This window comes from Aquila chrysaetos, chromosome 7 (genome assembly GCF_900496995.4).
Source record: "Aquila chrysaetos chrysaetos chromosome 7, bAquChr1.4, whole genome shotgun sequence".
Taxonomy (NCBI): domain Eukaryota; kingdom Metazoa; phylum Chordata; class Aves; order Accipitriformes; family Accipitridae; genus Aquila; species Aquila chrysaetos.
The window spans coordinates 2,399,600-2,419,355 of record NC_044010.1 but is presented as its reverse complement, the minus strand read 5'-3'; the positions used below and the strand labels follow the sequence as shown (position 1 = coordinate 2,419,355).

General features: G+C 48.0%; 1 protein-coding gene across 1 annotated transcript in view; it reads left to right on the top strand.

Moving 5' to 3' along the window:
* The window catches only part of TENT5C (terminal nucleotidyltransferase 5C), a 28,530-nt gene extending 9,492 nt beyond the window's left edge, over positions 1 to 19,038 (top strand). The window contains exons 3-5 of the transcript XR_003924298.2: positions 6,944 to 7,085; positions 7,839 to 7,930; positions 18,546 to 19,038. The gene's annotated coding sequence lies outside the window, so the exon portion shown is untranslated. The remainder of the gene's footprint in view (positions 1 to 6,943; positions 7,086 to 7,838; positions 7,931 to 18,545) is intronic.
* Positions 19,039 to 19,756: the final 718 nt, after the last annotated feature.

The window sequence follows — 19,756 nt, the reverse complement described above, 5'->3', positions numbered from 1 at the left end:
TCCTAAAAGTGGATGCTTCTGCATACCAATGGTCAATGGGGGTTAAGCAGGCCAAAGCTAAATAAAAGCTAGGGGCATGTGGCAGTCTACTTGCTGCTCCTCCTGCTCTAGGATCAAAAATAAATGGACTGTAAAAAGCGTGCTTGCTTCTAATCCCCTCTAGAGCCCAGACAAGCTCTAGACTCTTAGTTAAGTAATGCTGGAGGCATTCCAGCCTTCAGGACCTTTAACACCTGCAGTGGAAACTTCTGTGGAGATTAGCAGAGGCAGTGTGATCCCATGGAAGTAATCATGAAGCTTGTGTAGTCCCTTTTCAAGATGTAATTGCTTCCCTCTGAACTTAAATGGAGAACTGATAATGCGGCTGGGCAACATAAACCATCTGCTTGTCACCTGAAACTCCCTTACCCCAACTCCTCAGTTTATCTCCTCATAAAATCTTCTGAGTTATTTTAGGCAACATCCTTAAGTTTCTAGAATACCAGACTTAGATTTGCAGGGTCTGATACTGAAACAGCAAAATAGCTATGCTTAAGCAAGGGGCTGTATGTACTCTTTCAGTTCCATAAGGAACTTCGATAATGGTAAGAACTGAGAGGAACTAAAGAAGAAAGATGTTCTTGCTCTATTGTTGTCATGTTGTTAGTGAAAATACATTTGTAAGTGTCCTGTTCTGTTGTACTGCTAGAACCCAGCCTTATCCATGCTGTGCAAGATGGCATCAGTCTTGTGATGGGGGAGTGAGAGGCGTTAGACAAATAGTACTCTAAATTGTTGCCATTGTTCTGGCAGTTGCACTTATTTCCCTCCTTTCTTCCATGATGGAATATGGAATATTTCGTATTTTTGAAATCGGAGTGTTCAATGTGCCCTTACGGAGACAGAATAGATGCTCCTGTGAGAGAAACAAAGATTTTCTTTGCATGCCTCCTTTTTTTGAATATTGCTTACTACTTATTTAGTACACTAATACCCTACATACCTGAAGTTGCTATTTTCAGCAATAAAATAGGGTTTGTATTTATCCAATGACTTAAAAGGGAGATATATCAAAGTGTATAATATGCCATTTGAGTGTGGGTGTTAGACATAGTGGTTATGTTTTGCTGCAGTAGCAGTGCTGTAATCTGTTCTGCTTTGTCTCAACGAGAAAAAGATGAGCTCCATATCCTATAGGCAAGACTGCCCGGCGAAGGGAGTAGTTAACCTGCCAAACCTTAGTAATTTTCCTAGTAGGAAAGAGTTGAGTCATCATGCTGGAAAAGAGAGTCTTGCCAAGAACTGTGTGCAAAGCAGCTGCTGGATCCTAAACTGGTAGTTCACATGTACGTTAAGGAAAGCTATACTGCCCACTCCAGTGTTATCGCATTGACTCTCAGCTGGGTGGTTTAGTAAACCAGCAGGAACTAGTTCCCTAGGCTGGCTGATCCCACAAAATGCTGTGCTGAGTCTTTATCACCCATAATTAGAGAAAGGGACAGTCCATGCCACCTCACCATTTGGAGAATGGAGAAGTGTGACCTCTTGCAGAGGTCCGGCCAAGACGGAGCACGAGGAAGCTGGCCAGTCTAATCTAATCTGTAGCAATAATCATCTCGTCACTGATAAACCCCTATAGCTAGCCTGCATACTTCAGGAGACTTCCAACAAATCTCCAAGGCCTGAACTGCTTTGGGGAATTAATCCATCCCTGTGTATTCCCAGCAGGCAAGTGGCAATTTGGTGCTGTAGAGGTGGTCTCACTGTCAAAGCTGGAAAATTTCCCTTCTGATGTTATGTAGTTGATTGTGGTCTGTGTTTTGGTCTGTGTTTTAGCATTTGAATGACATAACCAGGCAGTTCATGTGCTCTTACACCCCTGCAACATGTGGTAACTTTATTCCACCTGCTCATGTAGCAAATCTGCTTCAGAAAACAGCAAATCAGTGAATACTGATTGCACTGCAAGCAAAGGGAAAATTGTCTCCCCTGCAAGAGAATGGTTGAAGTGTGAGACTTCTGATTCAGTCACTGTCCCCATGCAGCAAGGCAAGTCTTCTGAGCATATTGGATGTGGGACATGTGAATTACTCCCACAAGCTGGTCTCTTTGTGGACGCTCTTCTCGCTTCAGAATTGACAGTCCACCTGCAACAATTCCCTTCTCCACTCCCTCTCTATCGCTTATCTGAATAACTTTGAAAGCTGTATCTCGGTGTACCTCTTGGAAATTTATTCAGTCTTGCCCTAAAGGTGCTCAGTAATGGCAATTCATTGTGTACTTGGAGAACCTGTTCTAATATTTGATTGTGGTCATTACTGAGAAATTCATTTGCATTTCCACATTGGTTTTTGAACTTCATCTTTGATCTGTGGATTGCTGCATCCTTATCAACAAAGCTGAAAAGTCTCAGACTGCCCCGTGCTCTCCACTAACCCCTTAAGCTCTTGGATGAACTGTTGAAAATGAGCTCTTGAAGCTGTATGTTGTATATATTGGATTTGGAAGCTGGAAACTTTTTCTTCTGTAACTTTGTGGTTCCTGCACATCTCACGAACCAGCACCAGTTGCTAGCCTGGTGCTCTACATACCACAGATAACAAATAGTACTAAGATTGCTTCTCAACCTCTTGATATTTGTGTCCATGACCTGTGCCTGCTGTTTTTACCGTGACATTATGGCATGCCAAGTGCTTGTGCCGAGTCAGTTATTCGCGGTGATTTTGAAGTCCATCTGCTGCTTCTAGAGGCAGCCTCTCCCATCTGGTATTGACAACATCTGTGCTCCTGGTTTCCAGATGTAGTATTTTGCATTTGATGGTATTAGAAAAAGATTTTGTCTGACTCCTATGGGCAAATAGTCGCAATGTTGATGGACACAGTAACTCATCTTCTTCAGTATTTACTACCTTATTGACTTAAGTATTGCATAGTGCCTGGAGATGACAGAAGTGCGCACAGTTTCGCACTGTTCTTGCATATGGAAGAGTACACAGGGTTGTTGTGGGCACTTTGAAACCTGCAGGTGGTTTAAAGCCAGCATCAGCACAAAGTCCACAAAGATACTGGATGCAGGCTATTTTTGGAGTATTTTTTTCCCCTGCAAATACAGGGTAGAGACAGCAGAGAAAGCTTATATTCTGTCACCATACTTAACAGCAGTTCCTCAGTCCTTTCCTCTGCACCCCCACGACTAAAACACTGCAGTGACAAGTAACCCTGGGGCACGAGTTCACAACATGACCAAAGTGAAGAGCTCCATGTTTCTGCTCTTGCCACCACATCTGTTAATCATCACAATTGGCTGCCTGTGTTTTACTGCTCACGTGGGGCTCCCCAAATGTTGTGTAGCCCTGACTAGTTGCCAGGACTGATGTAGCTCTCCGGACCTCATGAGCTCCCTTTCACTTTCTCCTCCTGGGCAGCTTTTCTTAAGACCAGGGGAAAGTAAGTTGGTTTTGGGAGGAGCCCCTGCCATCAATCCCACCACCCAAATTCCCTGCGACACCGGTGGGAGTTCATCAGATGCTATGAGGGATTTGCTAATGGCCTGGCAGACCCCAGTGGTTATGGCTCCTGCGTTACGGCTGTCCTGCAGCCCAGCTGTGCTGGAGTATGTTTCCACAGCCCTGTTCGATCGGTGGGAGCGACACGTACAGATGGGGCTCAGCCTCTGGCAGCAAATTCATGGAGTTACTCCAGAGAAATGCTGCTCGTAAAAAAACGGCGTCTGTTTTGGAGCGGAGGAAACTTTGAATGTGGAGCAATATTCCAGCTACGTATGTGCCTGCTTCACATTGGTGCTTAGCCTCCTTCCTTGCACCACTTCTCTGTGGTGGAGATAGAAGGAGGATTCCTATTTACTGCTATTTCCCGGACCAAAAAAATGAGCCCTGCAGAGGGGAAGCAGCGCACTTTGGTAACAGAGGGACTTGCTGGCAGGGCCAGGAGTAGATATTTTGGAAGCCCTGCCTATTGATGGGGTGGGAAGGGAAGCGGGGGTGGATGGTACTGGGACATTTCAGAAATTGAATTAGAAGGATGCGGGTGTTTAAAAAAAATCCACAGATGAACTGGAGAACCACAGTTTTGAAGTACCGTCTTCTCACAGGCATGTCTGACTTACTTACTTAAAACTGCAGGAGTGTGCCAGCAGAACTTGCAGGGGGGCTGTGTTATGCCCATATTTAGGATGCTCTCCACATAGAATTCGTAACTACTTGCAATACTTGGTTGCAATATAAAAGCATGGGGGTAAACGTGCTGTTCTGTTATTGCGTGTTACACACGTGGCTCTCCTCGGCAGTTATGGTGTGAACTCTGGCCTTCAGGATTCTCAGCCAGATTTTTGTTGTCTGGTTAGAAAGAAAAGATTGCTGTATGGGTATAATTGCAACTACGGTCAGGATGTTTCATTTGACCAGGACTTGAATTTTCGTTTTAATTGAAGTACCAGTTGAAAACACGGATTTAGTTAAAAAAAGGAAATTTCTTTCATAAATAAGAATTCATTAACTAGCAATGTGATATTTGACAGAAGTGGTCTTGCCTTTAACTGTAAAACTGCTTGTGCAGTTATGACTTTTAATTCCAGAACAGCAGCTTTTACTTTGAAAGTGCTTACTATCTGATTACTGATTTTACTTAGTGCTAATAAAGAATAGATGAGTAGCGAAAGGGTCTCCAGTTCATCTCAGGGATCCTTTGACTGACTTGCAGTATTATAACACCAGCTCATTCAGAGAGTTTATGTCCACTGCTGACAAAACCTCCAGATCCCAGACTTCATGGAAAAGTAGCAGTAGTACTGTTATAACGCATTATCCTGGTCTGTACTTGAATAAGAGAAAAACTGCAGAAAAAACAATTTAAACATGGTTTCTTTACGATGACTTTTCTTGAGGCTGTTTCAGGCATACTCGATAGATTACAAACAATGTTTAATTTGTAAGAGGGACCATCTCAGAGGAGGCTGGTCATTGCTATATATATTACATTGTAATATATCACAAATAGGCTGCAGTGTAATAGCACTGGCTCATGGAACTGTTTGAAACAGTCTGACCTAAATTTTATACCCCTTGAAGTGACACTACTTTTAAAAATGACATCAGAGGACTGAGAAACCTGCAGAAAGACATTTAAGATTCGGGTGGCCAGAGCTGTCTGGAAGCTGGCGGCCGGCGGTGCCCGCTCTGCATCTTGAGGAGAGGATTTCTGTGCAAGGACCGTTTCAGAGAGGACCCCAGGGTGCTGCTGAACGCTGAGCAGCAGCACGGGGCCCTTCAATCTCCTGCTGTATTCACTGCATAATGATGCAAATTAAGTGTCAGGTTAAATCATACCTCAAAATGATGTGAATTAAGCGGCAAGTTAAACTTTACCTCCAAATTTAATCGGGCTCCATAGCAACCTAACATACTTTTTTTATTTTTCCAGTGGTTTAATTTCCTTTTTATTTCCGTAGCGATGGATTCTTGAGAATCCAGACATGCCACAGTGCTGGCAGATTACCTAGACTTTAACCAAATCTTCATTCTCACAGTATAGAGTTAGCAAAGAACTCAAGCACTGAGAAAATAAGGTGTAAATATTGTATAAATGTTGGAAACAAACATTTAAAGAGCTGGTTTTAATCTTCAGAGGATACTTATTACTGAAAATATTTTTAAAGAGCTAAAATCTTACTTTTATGATATAGTGGCCATTTTAATTTTTCTTTTGGGTAGGTGCCAGTTGTAGCCTGGCTCCCAGATATCACCTGGAGATTCTTGTAGTAGGTGATAAGGACAGCAACATGTAGGTGTGACTGTTATTCAGGCTAACGTTTTACTTCCTATGCTTCAGACTGAAGATAATTTTTTCTTTAAAAAATCATGGTGAAATATTGCACAGGCTCACAACAATATTTTTCTTTCATGAAAGACCATTTATATAAATTCTTTTCTAAAAAAAGATGCATTGGAGCAAGCCTAGGGGTTTATTTTGGCCAAGGGTTCCTGACATACGGCCACCTAAAATAAGTTGCTGATAGCATTTCACACGGCGTTTTGTCCTGAGCCTGAGGGGTTATTGGTGCCTGGCTGCAAAACCTGTCTGGTGCTTTTTTGCTCATTGATGCTTTGGCTTTGGGTTAGCTGGGGTCCAAACTCAGGCTCTGGTTAATATTTGTGGCGTTGCCTCTACAAGGGGCTGGTGCTGAGGTCAAGGCGGCATGGGGGGGCATGAGGTTCGGGGAAGAGAAAAGCTGTTGTTTGTTGTGTCAGGCGAACCAGGAGAAGCTGTGAGAATGTGACGGCTTCTGCGCACACGCTGCTTGTTGGGAGTATATCTTGGAAACCTTTGTTCAACCCTGTCCTCTCTCCTGACAAGCTGTGCTGTAGTGTGAGATCACTGGGCTCTAAAAATGTCCATGTCTCTCCTGTGACTATGAAGAAATCTTGGAGCAACTGGCTCAGGTTGCCACACCACAGACAACTAAAAAGGGTCAAGAGTCTTATCCCAAATGGCCAGAAATCAGACAAAAATACCAAGAATTTTCTTCCAAGCCCACTGCAGGCATTTTTTCCTTTCTTGTGAGACTGTTTTTGTGATGATGACATGGGTCTGTTCTTGCAGGTTGCTTGAGTTTCCTTCTCTGCTCCATGTCAAGCTGGGGGTTAGCAACCCTTCTAGCCAAAGGTCTGCAGGGAGTAGGGTGGAGATGTCTCCTGCAGGGAAGAGAAGTCTTTGCACCATCTGTTTTCTACTCTCCCCTTAAGCTGAATGACCTGCTTGTCTCGGCTTTTGTTTTTTTCCAGGTCTGTGCATGTGCCAGGAAGCCCTGCTGCAATGGCAGGAGCAGAGGGTTCAGGGGAAAAGTCTGACTTAGAGACCACAGCTTTATCAGAGAACAATTCACATCTTTTGAGCATGTTTAACCCATGTTCTTAACCATTTTTCTCCAATTATCTTTGGTCCACAGTTGGGTGAAGTCATTGTCAGCCCCACAGACTTCAAGGACTCTGCTGTTTCCAAGTGAAAAAGACTCCAAAATGACTCCAAAACATTCAGGAGCCAGAAGGAGAAAACCAGTCAGTGCTGAGAAGCAGCTGGTGACCATACAGGTGAGACTGGTTCAGCCAGGAGGGGTTCAGGGGTCTGGAAGCTGGTCTTGGACTATCCAAGCAATAGCCTCTAGGACATGAAACAAGGTGTTCCTGCTAGTGGTTTGATAATGTTGTGGTGTGTCTCTAAAAGCCTAATATCCCAACACGAGGAAATTCTGAGTAAGACAGATAGGAAAAAAACTTTGTGGAGAAAAAATACATTTTCAAATGGGGAAAGTTCTTTAGGAAGAATATATGAGATAGCCAAAAAGCTCTATTTCCACGTTCAAGGGAGACGATAGCTTTAGCTAAAAGCCATGGTACTGAACTACAGTGAAGGCAGCAAGTAGAAGCAGATATGCAAGATATTAGCTATGGGGAAAAAGGCAGTAATAGGTGGCATTTGATGCAAGTTAGACTTCTGAAGTACAAAAAACTGTAGGGAGGGGATGTGGAAAACCAACTAGGTTCATTTTCCTTAAAGATAGTGGGAAAGTGTTTCATTTTTTGGAAAAAAATTACTGTGCTGAGGCATACACCCTTTTGTTTTTTGGAAGTACATCTGTTAATAAAGATTCAGAAAGATGGAATAATTTTTTCTGATGAATATTTGGAAGGGAGGGTGTTCTGCTGAGATGACAAACTACTCTTGAGCCCATTAGCAAGAGGGGAAAATTATTAGAAAACAGCAACTTGGGAGAGAAGTTGGCTGGAGAGCATTCTGGTCTGCCGATATTAACGTTAAATCTTGAAATACTGGGTGAATTCCAGGAGAATGAAAACATACGGCCTCTATTCCAATATTGTAAGAGGGGATCTAGGAAGAACCACATAAACCCTCATCTCTGACTCCAGTTTTACAGGTTAGTGGAAGAAATGCCTTCTACATGTGAGGGAGCAGTCCTGGCACATGAAGTGAATGGGATACTCTTTCCCATAAGCTTTTGAATATAAAGTGAGGTCCAAGGGGAAGCATCATACTGACTTTAAAAGAGAAGAATTGTAAAGATTTCCCTTTTTTTGTCTGCCATGGGCTTCTTGAAGGTGTTGTTTTGGCTGTGGGCAGGGGTGATGAGCTTCCTGCATCACTGTAGAGCACGGGGTGATACAGACTTGGATCAGCAGCTATAGGTATCAGGTTCATTTGCTGCAGCGTGTTTCTGCAACTGCAGCGCAGCAGACCACTCCCCACTTGCTTCAGTCACCCATGAGAGGATCTGGAACTGAGTTAAGGAGAGATGATACATGATATGTGTCGTGGTTTAACCCCAGCCAGCAACTAAGCACCACACAGCCGCTCACTCACTCCCCCCCCACCCAGTGGGATGGGGGAGAAAATCGGGAAAAGAAGCAAATCCACGGGTTGAGATAAGAACAGTTTAATAGAACAGAAAAGAAGAAACGAATAATGATAATGATAACACTAATAAAATGACAACAGCAATAATGAAAGGATTGGAATGTACAAATGATGCGCAGTGTAATTGCTCACCACCCACCGACCGGCACCCAGCTAGTCCCCGAGCGGCGATTCCCCGCCCCCCTTTCCCAGTTCCTATACTGGATGGGACGTCACATGGTATGGAATACCCTGTTGGCCAGTTTGGGTCAGGTGCCCTGGCTGTGTCCTGTGCCAACTTCTTGTGCCCCTCCAGCTTTCTCGCTGGCTGGGCATGAGAAGCTGAAAAATCCTTGACATTAGTCTAAACACTACTAGCAGCAACTGAAAACATCGGTGTTATCAACATTCTTCACATACTGAACTCAAAACATAGCACCGTACCAGCTACTAGGAAGACAGTTAACTCTATTCCAGCTGAAACTAGGACAATATGCCACTTCATCTTGTGTCACCAGCATAAGGGGTTCAGTAGCTACAACTGGCCTTCTCTAGACTTAGCTAGCAACCACATAAGCCCCCATTCAGCCCCTGTTAGCACTCAGGAACAGTCCAGTAAACCCACCCAAATTTGAGATCACACATACCATGTGGCTGACAACAGGAAGCCTGGTGTCAGCTCTGAGAACCCTTCCGCAGCTTCACTTGGCTGTAGGAGTTCTCCCACAGTGTCCTGTGATTTAACTCCCGCCCAACTTAGCCAATAAACTTTATATCCTGAAGTTTCTAAAACTGATCATGCTATCTCCAAACCCAGTTCATCTCACCCTAAATAAATATTGCTAAGAAGGAAAACTTTGGGTTTCAGTTTCTCATTTTGGAGAAACATGGGCTCTACAGGTAAGAGGGAGAAGAGAGGCAGCCATTTAAAAGCCCATTTTTAGGCTCAGATAAGTCATTCCCCTCTGATTTTGCCTCTGATTAATTGCCTCAATGAATGACCAGTGACTCATTCTACTTGTGCATGCCTGTGGTGTTCTTTGGGTGAATCCCTGAGTCATTTTCTATTACTGCCTGCCACCTTTTATACATATCACACCCCTGTTCAGCAACTGCATGTGCCTGTCTGGGCCAGCGATAAGTGGCCCACCCTGCCATGAGTCTCATTTTATGAATTGTGTTAATTCCAGGTCAGAGAGAGGCCTGGAGGGACTCTTAATGGTGAATGTCTGTGAAGAGGCTGGCTTGTTGAAAGCTGTAAGGGCAATTAGCTATGTATCCTTACAGAAGTGGTTTCCTGAAACTCCTTAACCTATAGGCTTCCCCCACTGCTTTTCAGGCTGCTGCAAAGTTCAGCAAGGCGCCGCCTTCTTCCGTGGCTGGGGAATTTGGTTCAGAATATGGATTGAGTACATCATGAAGTACACAGAGGCCTGGGTCGTAATAATTTTGTACCTTTAGGGTTGGAAGATGACAAATACCCCTGAGCTGCTATGGGGTGGAGAAAGTCACGCCTCAAACTCGTTTTCCAACGTTAAATACCAATTTTTGTTTGTTTGTTGGGGGTTGGGGTTTTTTTAGTTTTTTTTTTCTTGTTGTTTTTTTTTTTGGGTTGATTGATTGGTTGGTTTTTTTTGTCCCTCTTCACCCAAGAAGCAAACGCTTCCCTTTTGCTCCCCCGGAGACCTGGGGAGCGGTGGCCGCAGGCTCAGCACCGCGGACAGCGCCCGGGCCGCCCCCGTTGGGGCCGGGGGGGGGGGGGACACCCCGAGAAAGCTAAAGTTGTCAGATGGGTGGGGTGTGGAAGGTGTTTTTTTGGGGGGGGAAGTTTGGGTGCTGTGTACATCCTCGAGTTAATTCACTCTCTTAAGGGCTTCTTCTCCTGATGGAGAAATCTCAGCAAACAAAAATAAGGCGGAGATGCTGCAGGGATGGTTAGCCAGCGAGCGAGAAGATGGGGAGTTCAGCGAGCTGAGCTGCCCGCGTTCCTTGCAATCCCGTCAGGAATGGAAGGCTCCATAGGGAGCCCTTATTCTCCAAGCCCTCTTCCCACCAGTGTTTCTGAAGACAGCCTCCTTCTTGAGCTCACAGAGGGCACTGATCGGGCAGCAAGGGATTGAAGCTGGGGCTTTGCTCGCTGAGCAAGTACCAGCCTACAGCTAATGGAATGACTGGAGTTGGAGACTTTGCCTTGTAATGAAACTTCTCCTGAGCTTGCAGGTCATCCTCACGTTCTCCTGTGGTCAGAAGTATGAAGGGAAGATGAGGGCTCATTTCCAACCTTCTCAGGGCTTTTCTTGTACCTGTCACCTACACAAATACTGTGCATCCACCTACTCACAGCTATGGCACATGTATACCAGACCCTCAGTCACAAATGGTTAATACCATTTCATGTAGATCCTTTCACTGTGAGAGTCTCGTAAAGATCAATTAATTAGCCTTTTGGCATGAGAGAAGAAAGTATTTTAATCCCAGGTTTTTTGGTGGAGACCTGAAAAGAGAAGAAAATTGAAATAGTCTCACAGTAAAGTCCCTTTCTTCGGGACCTTCCTATTTTGTGTCCCTTCAGGCTCACCTCTAGACTCACTGTGAAGCAGTCTTTCCTGCAGCATGGGCTTGCAAGGATTTCTCTGCTTCTTCCTCAAAAAGCACAGACAAGCAAAGTCTCAAGGCAGATCCTCTTTAGCAGCCAGCTGCACAGAAAAGATAACTCAGGTCTAGGACTATAATAGAACCAATATGAGAAGAAAAGTTTTCCCACCTCAGCTCCCACCTCATGCTCAGTGTATGCTAATCAAAAACCACTAGGGACTTGTTTCCAGCCAGCTGAGAACATTTAAAAGGCAACGCTTACCTGGATGTTGGTTTTGAATAGTAGATATCCTCTTCTCTTCTGGCGTTACAGTGTGAGCTCCCTGCCCTGTTTCAGTCTGCTCGCTCTCTGGGGCCAGAGACCATGTATTAGCTCACAGCACTGTTTGGGCAGTACCTTAATATGTAACTTCTAATCCCCTTGACATGTGGTAGAAAAATAATGGGTAGGCCATGCTGTATGGATTCTTGTATAGACCTTTGTATGGAAGAGTGTGATACCAGTGTGTCAAAGACAGAAAATACCAGAAGGGAGAATATGTAACTAAGGATAGAGAGGTCAGGACTAGATCAATCTGACTGCGGAAATGTCAACGGGAGGAAGGAGCTGGATACACAGATGATTTCTCTTGGGCTGCCTGTAAAAGCTCTGTCTGGGGTATGATGTTCCCTACTTGTACTGGTGCACCTAGTCAAAGGGGACTCAACTGCCCACCTCAGCTGCCTCCCTCCTGTGTGTCTGCTCTGGCCGGGGAGAAAAAGGGTGAGGGGACTTGGGGCTTGGCTTGAAAGCCTGAGTGGGTTTGAGTGATCTTTGACTCCTAGGAGGATTAAAGGTCCCTTCAATGGTAGACAAATAGAGGGAGAGGAAGAGCTGCCATGGGATGGGATTGAAGAGAAGAGGGGTCATGCTGTGCAACAGCCCTCCCCAAGCTGGCAGGTCTGCTAGAGTGGAAAAATCAATGCTACCACCCTCAGGAACAAGAAGGTGCTGCTGATGGGGGACAACAGGGAATTCAGGAGCCCAGCCACACAGGATGGCCTGGGGCTTAGTGACATTCCTTTCTTCTCCCTCCTCTCCCACAGACCCCAACCCTTATAGCCTCTGCTTGCTCCCCTACGTTGGCCTTCCCTTCGCACCCCTTTGCAGGACTGCTCTGCAGCTGGGCTGACTTTATCCCTGTCCTCTCCCTCTTTAATTGCAGAGCCCCCGCTGCGGCTTTCCTGCCTTTTCTAGAGGGGTGCTTTGCTCTGCAGGACAAGGGCTAATACCCTCCATCTCTGGGCACCTCTTGTCATGCAGCATGGAGGGGTTGTCGAATTGGATGCCTGCACCCAGCCTGGGCTGTCAGCAGCTCCTCTCCAGTTTTGCATGTGCACTGGCATATCAGTGGTGCAGAAAGCCGGGGGGAAAGCATTTGCATCCTCCCTGGGAGCCCGTGTCCCTGCGGGGGGGGGATCCCGACCAGCTGTGAGCACTCCCTGGCAGCCAGAGGGTGGCATGTTGTGTACATAGGAGTGTGTGAACTCAGTCAAACTTCACAAACAAGGATAAGAACAGAGCCAGGATATAATCAGTGCTCAAATATAGCAACTCAAGGTTTCTTGAGAGAGAGACAAGCGAAACAGCGAGGCAGAGCAGGTGTCACAGTCCCTGCGGCTTTCACTTCCCCTTACCTTGGCTTCTCAGCGGTGAAGCTGGTGCTGGCCACAGAGCCCGATTTAGACCACAGGCAGCAAAACAGCCCGTCACAGGCAGCCTTGTTGCTATGCAGGACAGGAGTCTTACCGTGCCCTGCATGGTGGCACGTCCCAGTGCCATGCAAGTCCCTCACCTCTGGCAGAGTCGCTGCAGCCAGCCCCCCACCTCCTCTCCTTCTCCATTGCTAGCTCCGGTACTGCTACCAAAACAGCCGAACGTGATCCCAGCCGGCAGTTTGGAGCAGCCTCGCGGCTGGCTCGTGGACCAAGAGTTAAGGGGCTGTGCCCCTCTTCTGCACAACCCCTCCTCCTGCTCTGCAGAAGGAACCGGCAGAGCTGGAACTCCAGCGTGGGAGCTGGCTCCCCGTATCACAGGAGACTGCAGTGCCTGAGAAAGGTTTGGTGGATTGAAATAAAGTTCTGGAGCCTGGAGGTTCCCCCTCACCTCCAGAACAAGAAGCTAGGCAGCTGGAGGTCTTATAAATACTGCCATTTGAGTTTCATCCAGCCCATTGCTTCTTCAGCGAGGGGATGAGTAATGTTGCTTGCAACACAGCTACTGGCTGGATTCAGCCCAGCTTGGCCTCTCTGACAGATCTCGCCACAGCTTTCAGATGGTGGAAGGACTGGCTTGGTGAAACACGACGTGGGCCAAAGCGGCTCTGGTCTCTCTCAGCCCCTGGAAGATGTTATGGGGAGGCTTGCAGCTGCCCAGCAGCCTCCTCCTCAGCCGCATGATGAGACGTGTGCTGCTTCGGCTCTCTCTGGGGAGAAGACCCACACTACGGCAATGGGAAGCGAAGAAATGTATCCTCTCCCTGGTGTGGCTTGGCTTGCTGAGCTAACATGGGGTTATGCTTGTGGTTGCAACTGATAAACTGCTGCCCCTCTGAGCCTGCAGGGAGCTGCTGTAAAAGATGAGCTGGTGCTCCCTGTCCATCCCAGGCAGCTTGCGTGAGGAAAGCCACCTGTAGCTCTTTGTAGGCTTGGACACGGCTTGGGATGAGGGAGCTGTGTGTTGGACTTGGCCTGAGAAAATGGAAAGGGGAGCCTCTGAACCTAGGGCCAGACTTAGAGATCTAGGGCTGGATCTAAGCAAAAGCTGGTTCGTGCTCAGGTAGGGACCACCAGAACCTCAGCAGCCTCAGAAGAAGACCCTCTCTGTTGGAGGCATCACGCATGCTTGGCTTTCCTGTTGGTGCCACAGCGGCACTGGCTGGCAGGTACTGTGGCCATCGAGGCCATGCCATTGCCTTGGAGGAGAAGCCAGGTTTCCTGGGGAGCCCGAGCCAAAAGGGAAAACATTCAGAAACAGGGACATCCTGGTTACACCAAAGCCAGGACACTTGGGAGCTGTCAGTATCCTGTGAAGTACATCCCTCTCCTGACCTGTTTCATCAGCTGGTCTGGCTGCTTTAGACCCCAGGCAGTGGTACAGCAGGGCTTGTGGCTGGAAATAGCCGCTCTCTCGGTGCTCTTTTCTGACTCAAAACAGCAGCTCTGTGAGATGACATGGCAGCTAAAATGGGACAAAGCCGGAGGGCCAGGTGCAGCCTGTGCAAAAGCTTTCGTAGCGTACCCAGGTGCCCATTAATGTACTGAACAGGGGAGGGAGAAAAGGAGAGAGAAACCAGCCACCTCTTCCTGCGCACGCACGGTGGCTCAGGCTCCCGGCTGAAGCCTGAATCAGGTGTTTCCTGGGGTACGTGAGTGAGGGGGACCCCTTTCTGCAAGATGCTTTGGTCCCCATCCTCCTCCTCCTCCTCCTCTCCTCCCCTTGTGCCTGCAGACAGCGTGGGAAGCAGAGCCGCTTCTGTGCCCCTGAGGTCAGGAATTTGTCCCACTGCTTTCCTGTGCTCCTACACCCCACAAAACCATTCCTGCCCCTGGTTTTGTGCTCTGACCTGGGCATCGGCAGGTACATAGGGGCTGTGGCCAGCGTGGAGCCCGTCGCAGTGGGGCTGTGCTCCGTCTCCATCAGTCGCCGTCAGTGTGGTCACCCACAGCCACGGGGTTTGACATAGGCAGGTAGAGGAGACCTGCACCCAGGTGGCTGGCTGAGTTGGGTGAGGGTCTCTAAGTAGAGGTTTCATACGATGCCTTCAAACTCCGCAGCTCTCTGGGGAGCTGGTGGCTGGCTTGCAAGCGAAATGCTACACACCAGCAAAATCCTGTATGTGCTGCTGTATCCCTGGTTCAGCCTGGTGATGGACTGAGCAACCGTCCCAGTGCCAGCTGGGCGCCCGCTGCCAGAGCGGTGTCCTGCAACGGGATCCGTGGCTCATGCAGTACCTGCTCCATGCATGGCTCTTTAGTGGCCTGGCTGTGCAGTTTCCCAAACCTGAATCCAGTCCTCCGTGTGCCCAGTGCTGCCCACACCCTGCTCTGCTTGTGCTTACCGCCATCCCACCCTGGGGAGCCTGGGGCTGGTGGGTGCCTGGGTGGGGATGTTCCCGTCCACCCTGGAGGACCGATGTGTGGGTGTGGGAGGACCTAGTTACCAGCTTAGGAAGTTTCTGAGCTGTTCATAGTCCATTCTAGTAACCCATCTGAAAATTTGGTGCGTGTGGTCCCTGGAGGCACTTGCTCCTTTGGGAGCACAGAACAGCCCAACACGTGGTCCTACCAAAATGTCTCTGTGATGCCAAGAGGGTTCGTGCCCCCGTGTCTGAGCGATACAGTGCAGTGGATGGGGCGAGTAACGTGCTCACTCGGCCAACCCCTCTGTTTTACAATAGAACGGGACTTTTTGAAGAGAAGTCAGAGTTCTTCAGAGAGTTTGGCAGCTGTGGATGGCAGCTGTGGTGCATCTGATAGAGTTCACGCTGCCAGCTGAGCCTCTTGGCTGCTCTGCCCCATGCCGGGTGCCAGTCCTCCGGCATTTGCATCCAGGCCAGCACATGGGACCCTGAGAGCTGCCTCTCGGCCTTGCAGGGGAGCCAGTGCTAGTGCTAAGGGCATGCCATAACCCTGCAGCTCAGTCGCTGCCTGCGAGCTCCGCAATGCGAAATACCTGAGAGCCAGCGATCCCTGCGAGGCAGCAGCATGCTGGAGACACGGCAGCGAGGTCAGACTAAACATCAGCTGTGCACAAGATGGCTGATGTTTTGTCCTGGAGGAAAAGATCCTGAAAAGACCTTGAGGAGGCAGTGAGGCAAGGCTCCCTGCCAGGATGGGACCCTTTCCCTAGCCACAGCCTTTTTGGAGAGACCCTTAGTGTCCGGCCACTGGCAATGCTTGCTGCCCCAACATGTGCCCCCGGGCTTGCATGACCTGGACATTCATCCCAGAAAGGGGAGGCAAAACAAACCCTGAGCTTGTGCTGTAGCTGAAGAGTCACATCGTGTTTCGGGATGCTGCAGAAGCTGCGTCCCCATGGAGGCAGCAACTGCACCAACCCCTCTCCTGAGTGCCGGCATCCCGGGCTGTGGTTGCCACCAGCATCGCTCCTGCGGCAGACCCTGCCAGGCGGGTTTTGCTGGGGCAAGTGCCGCTGGCCCGGGCAATTAGGACGGATGGTTAAAGTGGGCCAAAAATAATTTATAAAAGGGGTCTACCGAGCTGCTGTGTGCTGCTCCCAGGCTGGAAGAGGTTGGTACAGTTGCAGGAGCATGGGAGATGCTAGGGTGTCGAAGAGAAACTGCATGTGGTGCTTTCACAAAAGGTCTGTGGGTGTCCCTCCAGCCATGCTCGAGTCAGTTCATTACCAGCCTAAACCTGAATCAAACCCATCTTTAGGCTTGCTAACCTTAATCACTGCCCTGGAAGCGTGGTCAAATATTGCCATCCATGTTTGTACCCCTTTGCCTGGTCTTGAGGCTTGGCAGTGCTTCTCCCCTTGTACCACAGGAGACAGGACTCACCGGGCTTTGCTCTTCCTTAAATATATGGGTCAGGACCCAACAAGTCAAGTCCATATGGCCTTGTACTAGTAAGGAAGGTTTTAATATCTATTTTAATAACCTTTAGGTTAAATACCACAAGGCAGAACGGCTAGAAAGAAAATAAAAACCACAAGCTTATATCCATACACTGTGTCTGCAGATTACCTCACAAAAGACCTTATTAAAAATCTTTGAAAGTACAAATAAATGTCAGTTCATTCCCTTTTAGCCACTTTTTGGCTGGCTCAGCTGAACGTCCCATTGGGTTCGTGAGAGGATGGCATTTGCTCTGCAGCAGGCATCCCCTGGCTACAGTCAGTGGGTTTATGATGTTTCTAAATGTGTCTTTGCTTCTCCTTTATTTATTGCCTCCGGTGATTTGCCAGGTACGGGTATAAGCCCTATGGGTCTGGCCTTCTCTGGTGGGCTAAAGCTTTTTGGAAGTCTCAATGCAAATTGCTGGCATAAATTAGCCCATTTCATTCTGTCTCCAACTTGAAAACTTCCTTTTTCTTTGAAAAGCAGGATTAAAACAGAAAGGAGAGTTGGCTTTCTAGCCTGTCTTGCGAAGGGGAGGAGGGAAGACAGTTGCTTTGTTTGGGGAATGGTTTTGGTTGTTTGTTTCTTTACAAGCAGACACAAATACCTGCAACATTGGCAGACTTTAATTTCTTCTTGTTTTTTGTTTTTTTTTTTTTTTTTAATTTAGGAAATTAGGTCTTGATAGATTGCTCTTTTTTTTCCTGGAAGACTTTGCCTCATACTGGTGGTGTAGAAGATGGATTTGACACAACCCAAGCAAGGGGGAAAAACAAGAGCAACCAAGAGGCTCCAAAAATATTTTAGTCAATCAAACAATTCAAAACATACATGTTTTATGTTGGTTCCTTTTAGCAGCCGTTTGTCTCCAGATGTCTGGCAAGTGGTCGGAAGAAGCGTTTTATGTGAAAATTCCAAGAGCTGTCGCTGCTTCAGCTAGCAATGGAGAAAGTTTCCATCTCTATTTATCCTTATCTAACTGTCCTCCTGCAGGAAACAGGAGGGAGACTGGAGATGTTAGGGAAATATTGCCAGTCATGCAAAGAGAACCCAATTCAGGATTAAATAACAAATCTATGTCTAAAAAAACTCCAAACCCCAAACCCCTTCTTGGCTACCTTGGGGTTTTTATAGACCAGAAAGCAAAAGCCCTACAACAAATAAAACTCGCACAAAGCCACAAATTGCCTGCGACCTTTAGGAGACCGTAAGAGACTGTCATCGCCCTGTCTTTGCCCCTGGGAGTGACGTTGCAAAGGGCTGACTCACTCCACAGCATGAGACCGTCTTCTACCCAGGGAGGACATTTCGGCTTAACTGATATGGCTCGTATCTTGGGAAAGATCGGAACTTGCTTCGAAAAAAACCTTCTGCCGGTTTGCCCACTGGCTTTGCCCAGCTGAGGAGCTTTTGCAAAACGCGAATGGAGCTTTTGCTGCTAAAGCTTTGGGGAAAAAAGGGGCATAGCTACATCACTGCTCTTGGTCTTGGAAAAAAAAGAAGAAATTGTGTTTGCATGCCACGGGCTGAACAGCTTGAGCAGAAATCTGCAAAAAGCCTGGCTGCTGCCGGGCCCATTCCCACCGCCGGTGAGCAGGCACGGCCGGGCACAGGGTCGCCCCTAATCAGTGCTGCCCCCCCCAAAAGCATCGTTTTGGCAGCAGCTGCTCGGCTTCCCTCTGCCTCAGCCCCAAGGCCCAGCTGCGCCAAAGCCTGTCCTGGTGGCCACCACGGCTTCCCCAACCCCGGCCAGCTTAGTGCCAGGGATGAGGGACCAAATTCATGATCAGTGCAGACTTAGACACGGTTCCCCGTTCACTGTGCTGCTGCTCCTGGCATCTGTGTCCTTGGGTAAACAAATAGTTCTGTGACAATTTTCTTTTTCCTTCTTTTTTTTTTTTTTTTTTTTTTTTTTTCCAGAATAGAAAGTCAAATCTGCCTTACTTGGCTTGGAAAGTGGCAAGAATAGGATGGGAGGAAGTTGACTGGATGTGACTTTTCAAAAAGGTGTCTGCCAGCAGGAAAACAAATGCTAAAGGCAAATAATAAGGTTTGAAAAAGTGAAATATTTAAAATTTAAGAAAAAAAAAAAGAAGAGAAATCTCATGAGTATCACAGTTTGGGCCATCAGACAAACCAAAGTTTATTCTTTGGTCGTCTGGGCAGTCCCAGGAAGCTGCCCAGGACGGGGCTGGCTGTGCCGAGCAGCGCTGCCGGTGCTGTGCCAGCCCATGCTGGGGGCAGGCGGGGGTTTGTCCCGGGACACAACGGCACATCAGAACACAGCAGTCCTCACGAGCCAGGACTGAGCCCAGGTTAAAAAAAATACAAAAACAGCCTGTTTGGGCCCTGGGAAACAGAGCACCCCATCCCCCTGCCACCACCCCCCCCCCCAACAACTTTCCAAAGGGACCAAGAGACTTTCTGTGGGCTCCCTGTTGCGTCGCCTGGTCCTGGGGGGAGGCAGCCCCAACATCACCCCCGTCCTCCCCGCCAGTCTTCCCTGTGTGAGGTTACTCAACTGTGCGTATGAAAATAACTCGTATGTCCCAGTTTATTATTTCTCCTAAGCGGATGAGAGGGTTGGAGGCTGATCAGAGCAGAGGAGTCTCCTGGTGAGTTCATTCTTCAAAAGCTCGGGTGGGCTGCTTCTCATTAGAGCTTGCTAGAGTGCCAAGAGAAAAGAGCATTTCTCTCTGGATTCATGTGCACGTTCCTCTACCGCTGTCCTGGAGCTGCTACAGCTGCTCCTCTCTTGGGATTTGCCAGACACAGCAAACCCCGTGCTGTTTAGACTGCACGGGGTGCTGGCAGCCGGAGGTGGAGGGCTCGGAGCGGCGCGAGCTCCCAGCTGTGCCCTGGTGCCACGGGCACGGCACCCATCTCTCCCGCAGTGCCTAGGTGCAGGCTCGCGCTCCATTCACAGACCCCATGACAGATCAAAGAACAGATGAAAAGTCTGGAGGGGGTCCTAAACAGCTTTGTTTCTCCCCACCCAAAAAACCCCAAGCCAAAACCCCAAAACCTCCAAACATCAAGAAGCATCTGGAGTCAACAGGCTTAATTTAATGATGATGGGTTAAAACTGCTCCGAGCCGTGCTATGGGATGGGATGCCACCAGAACTACTCA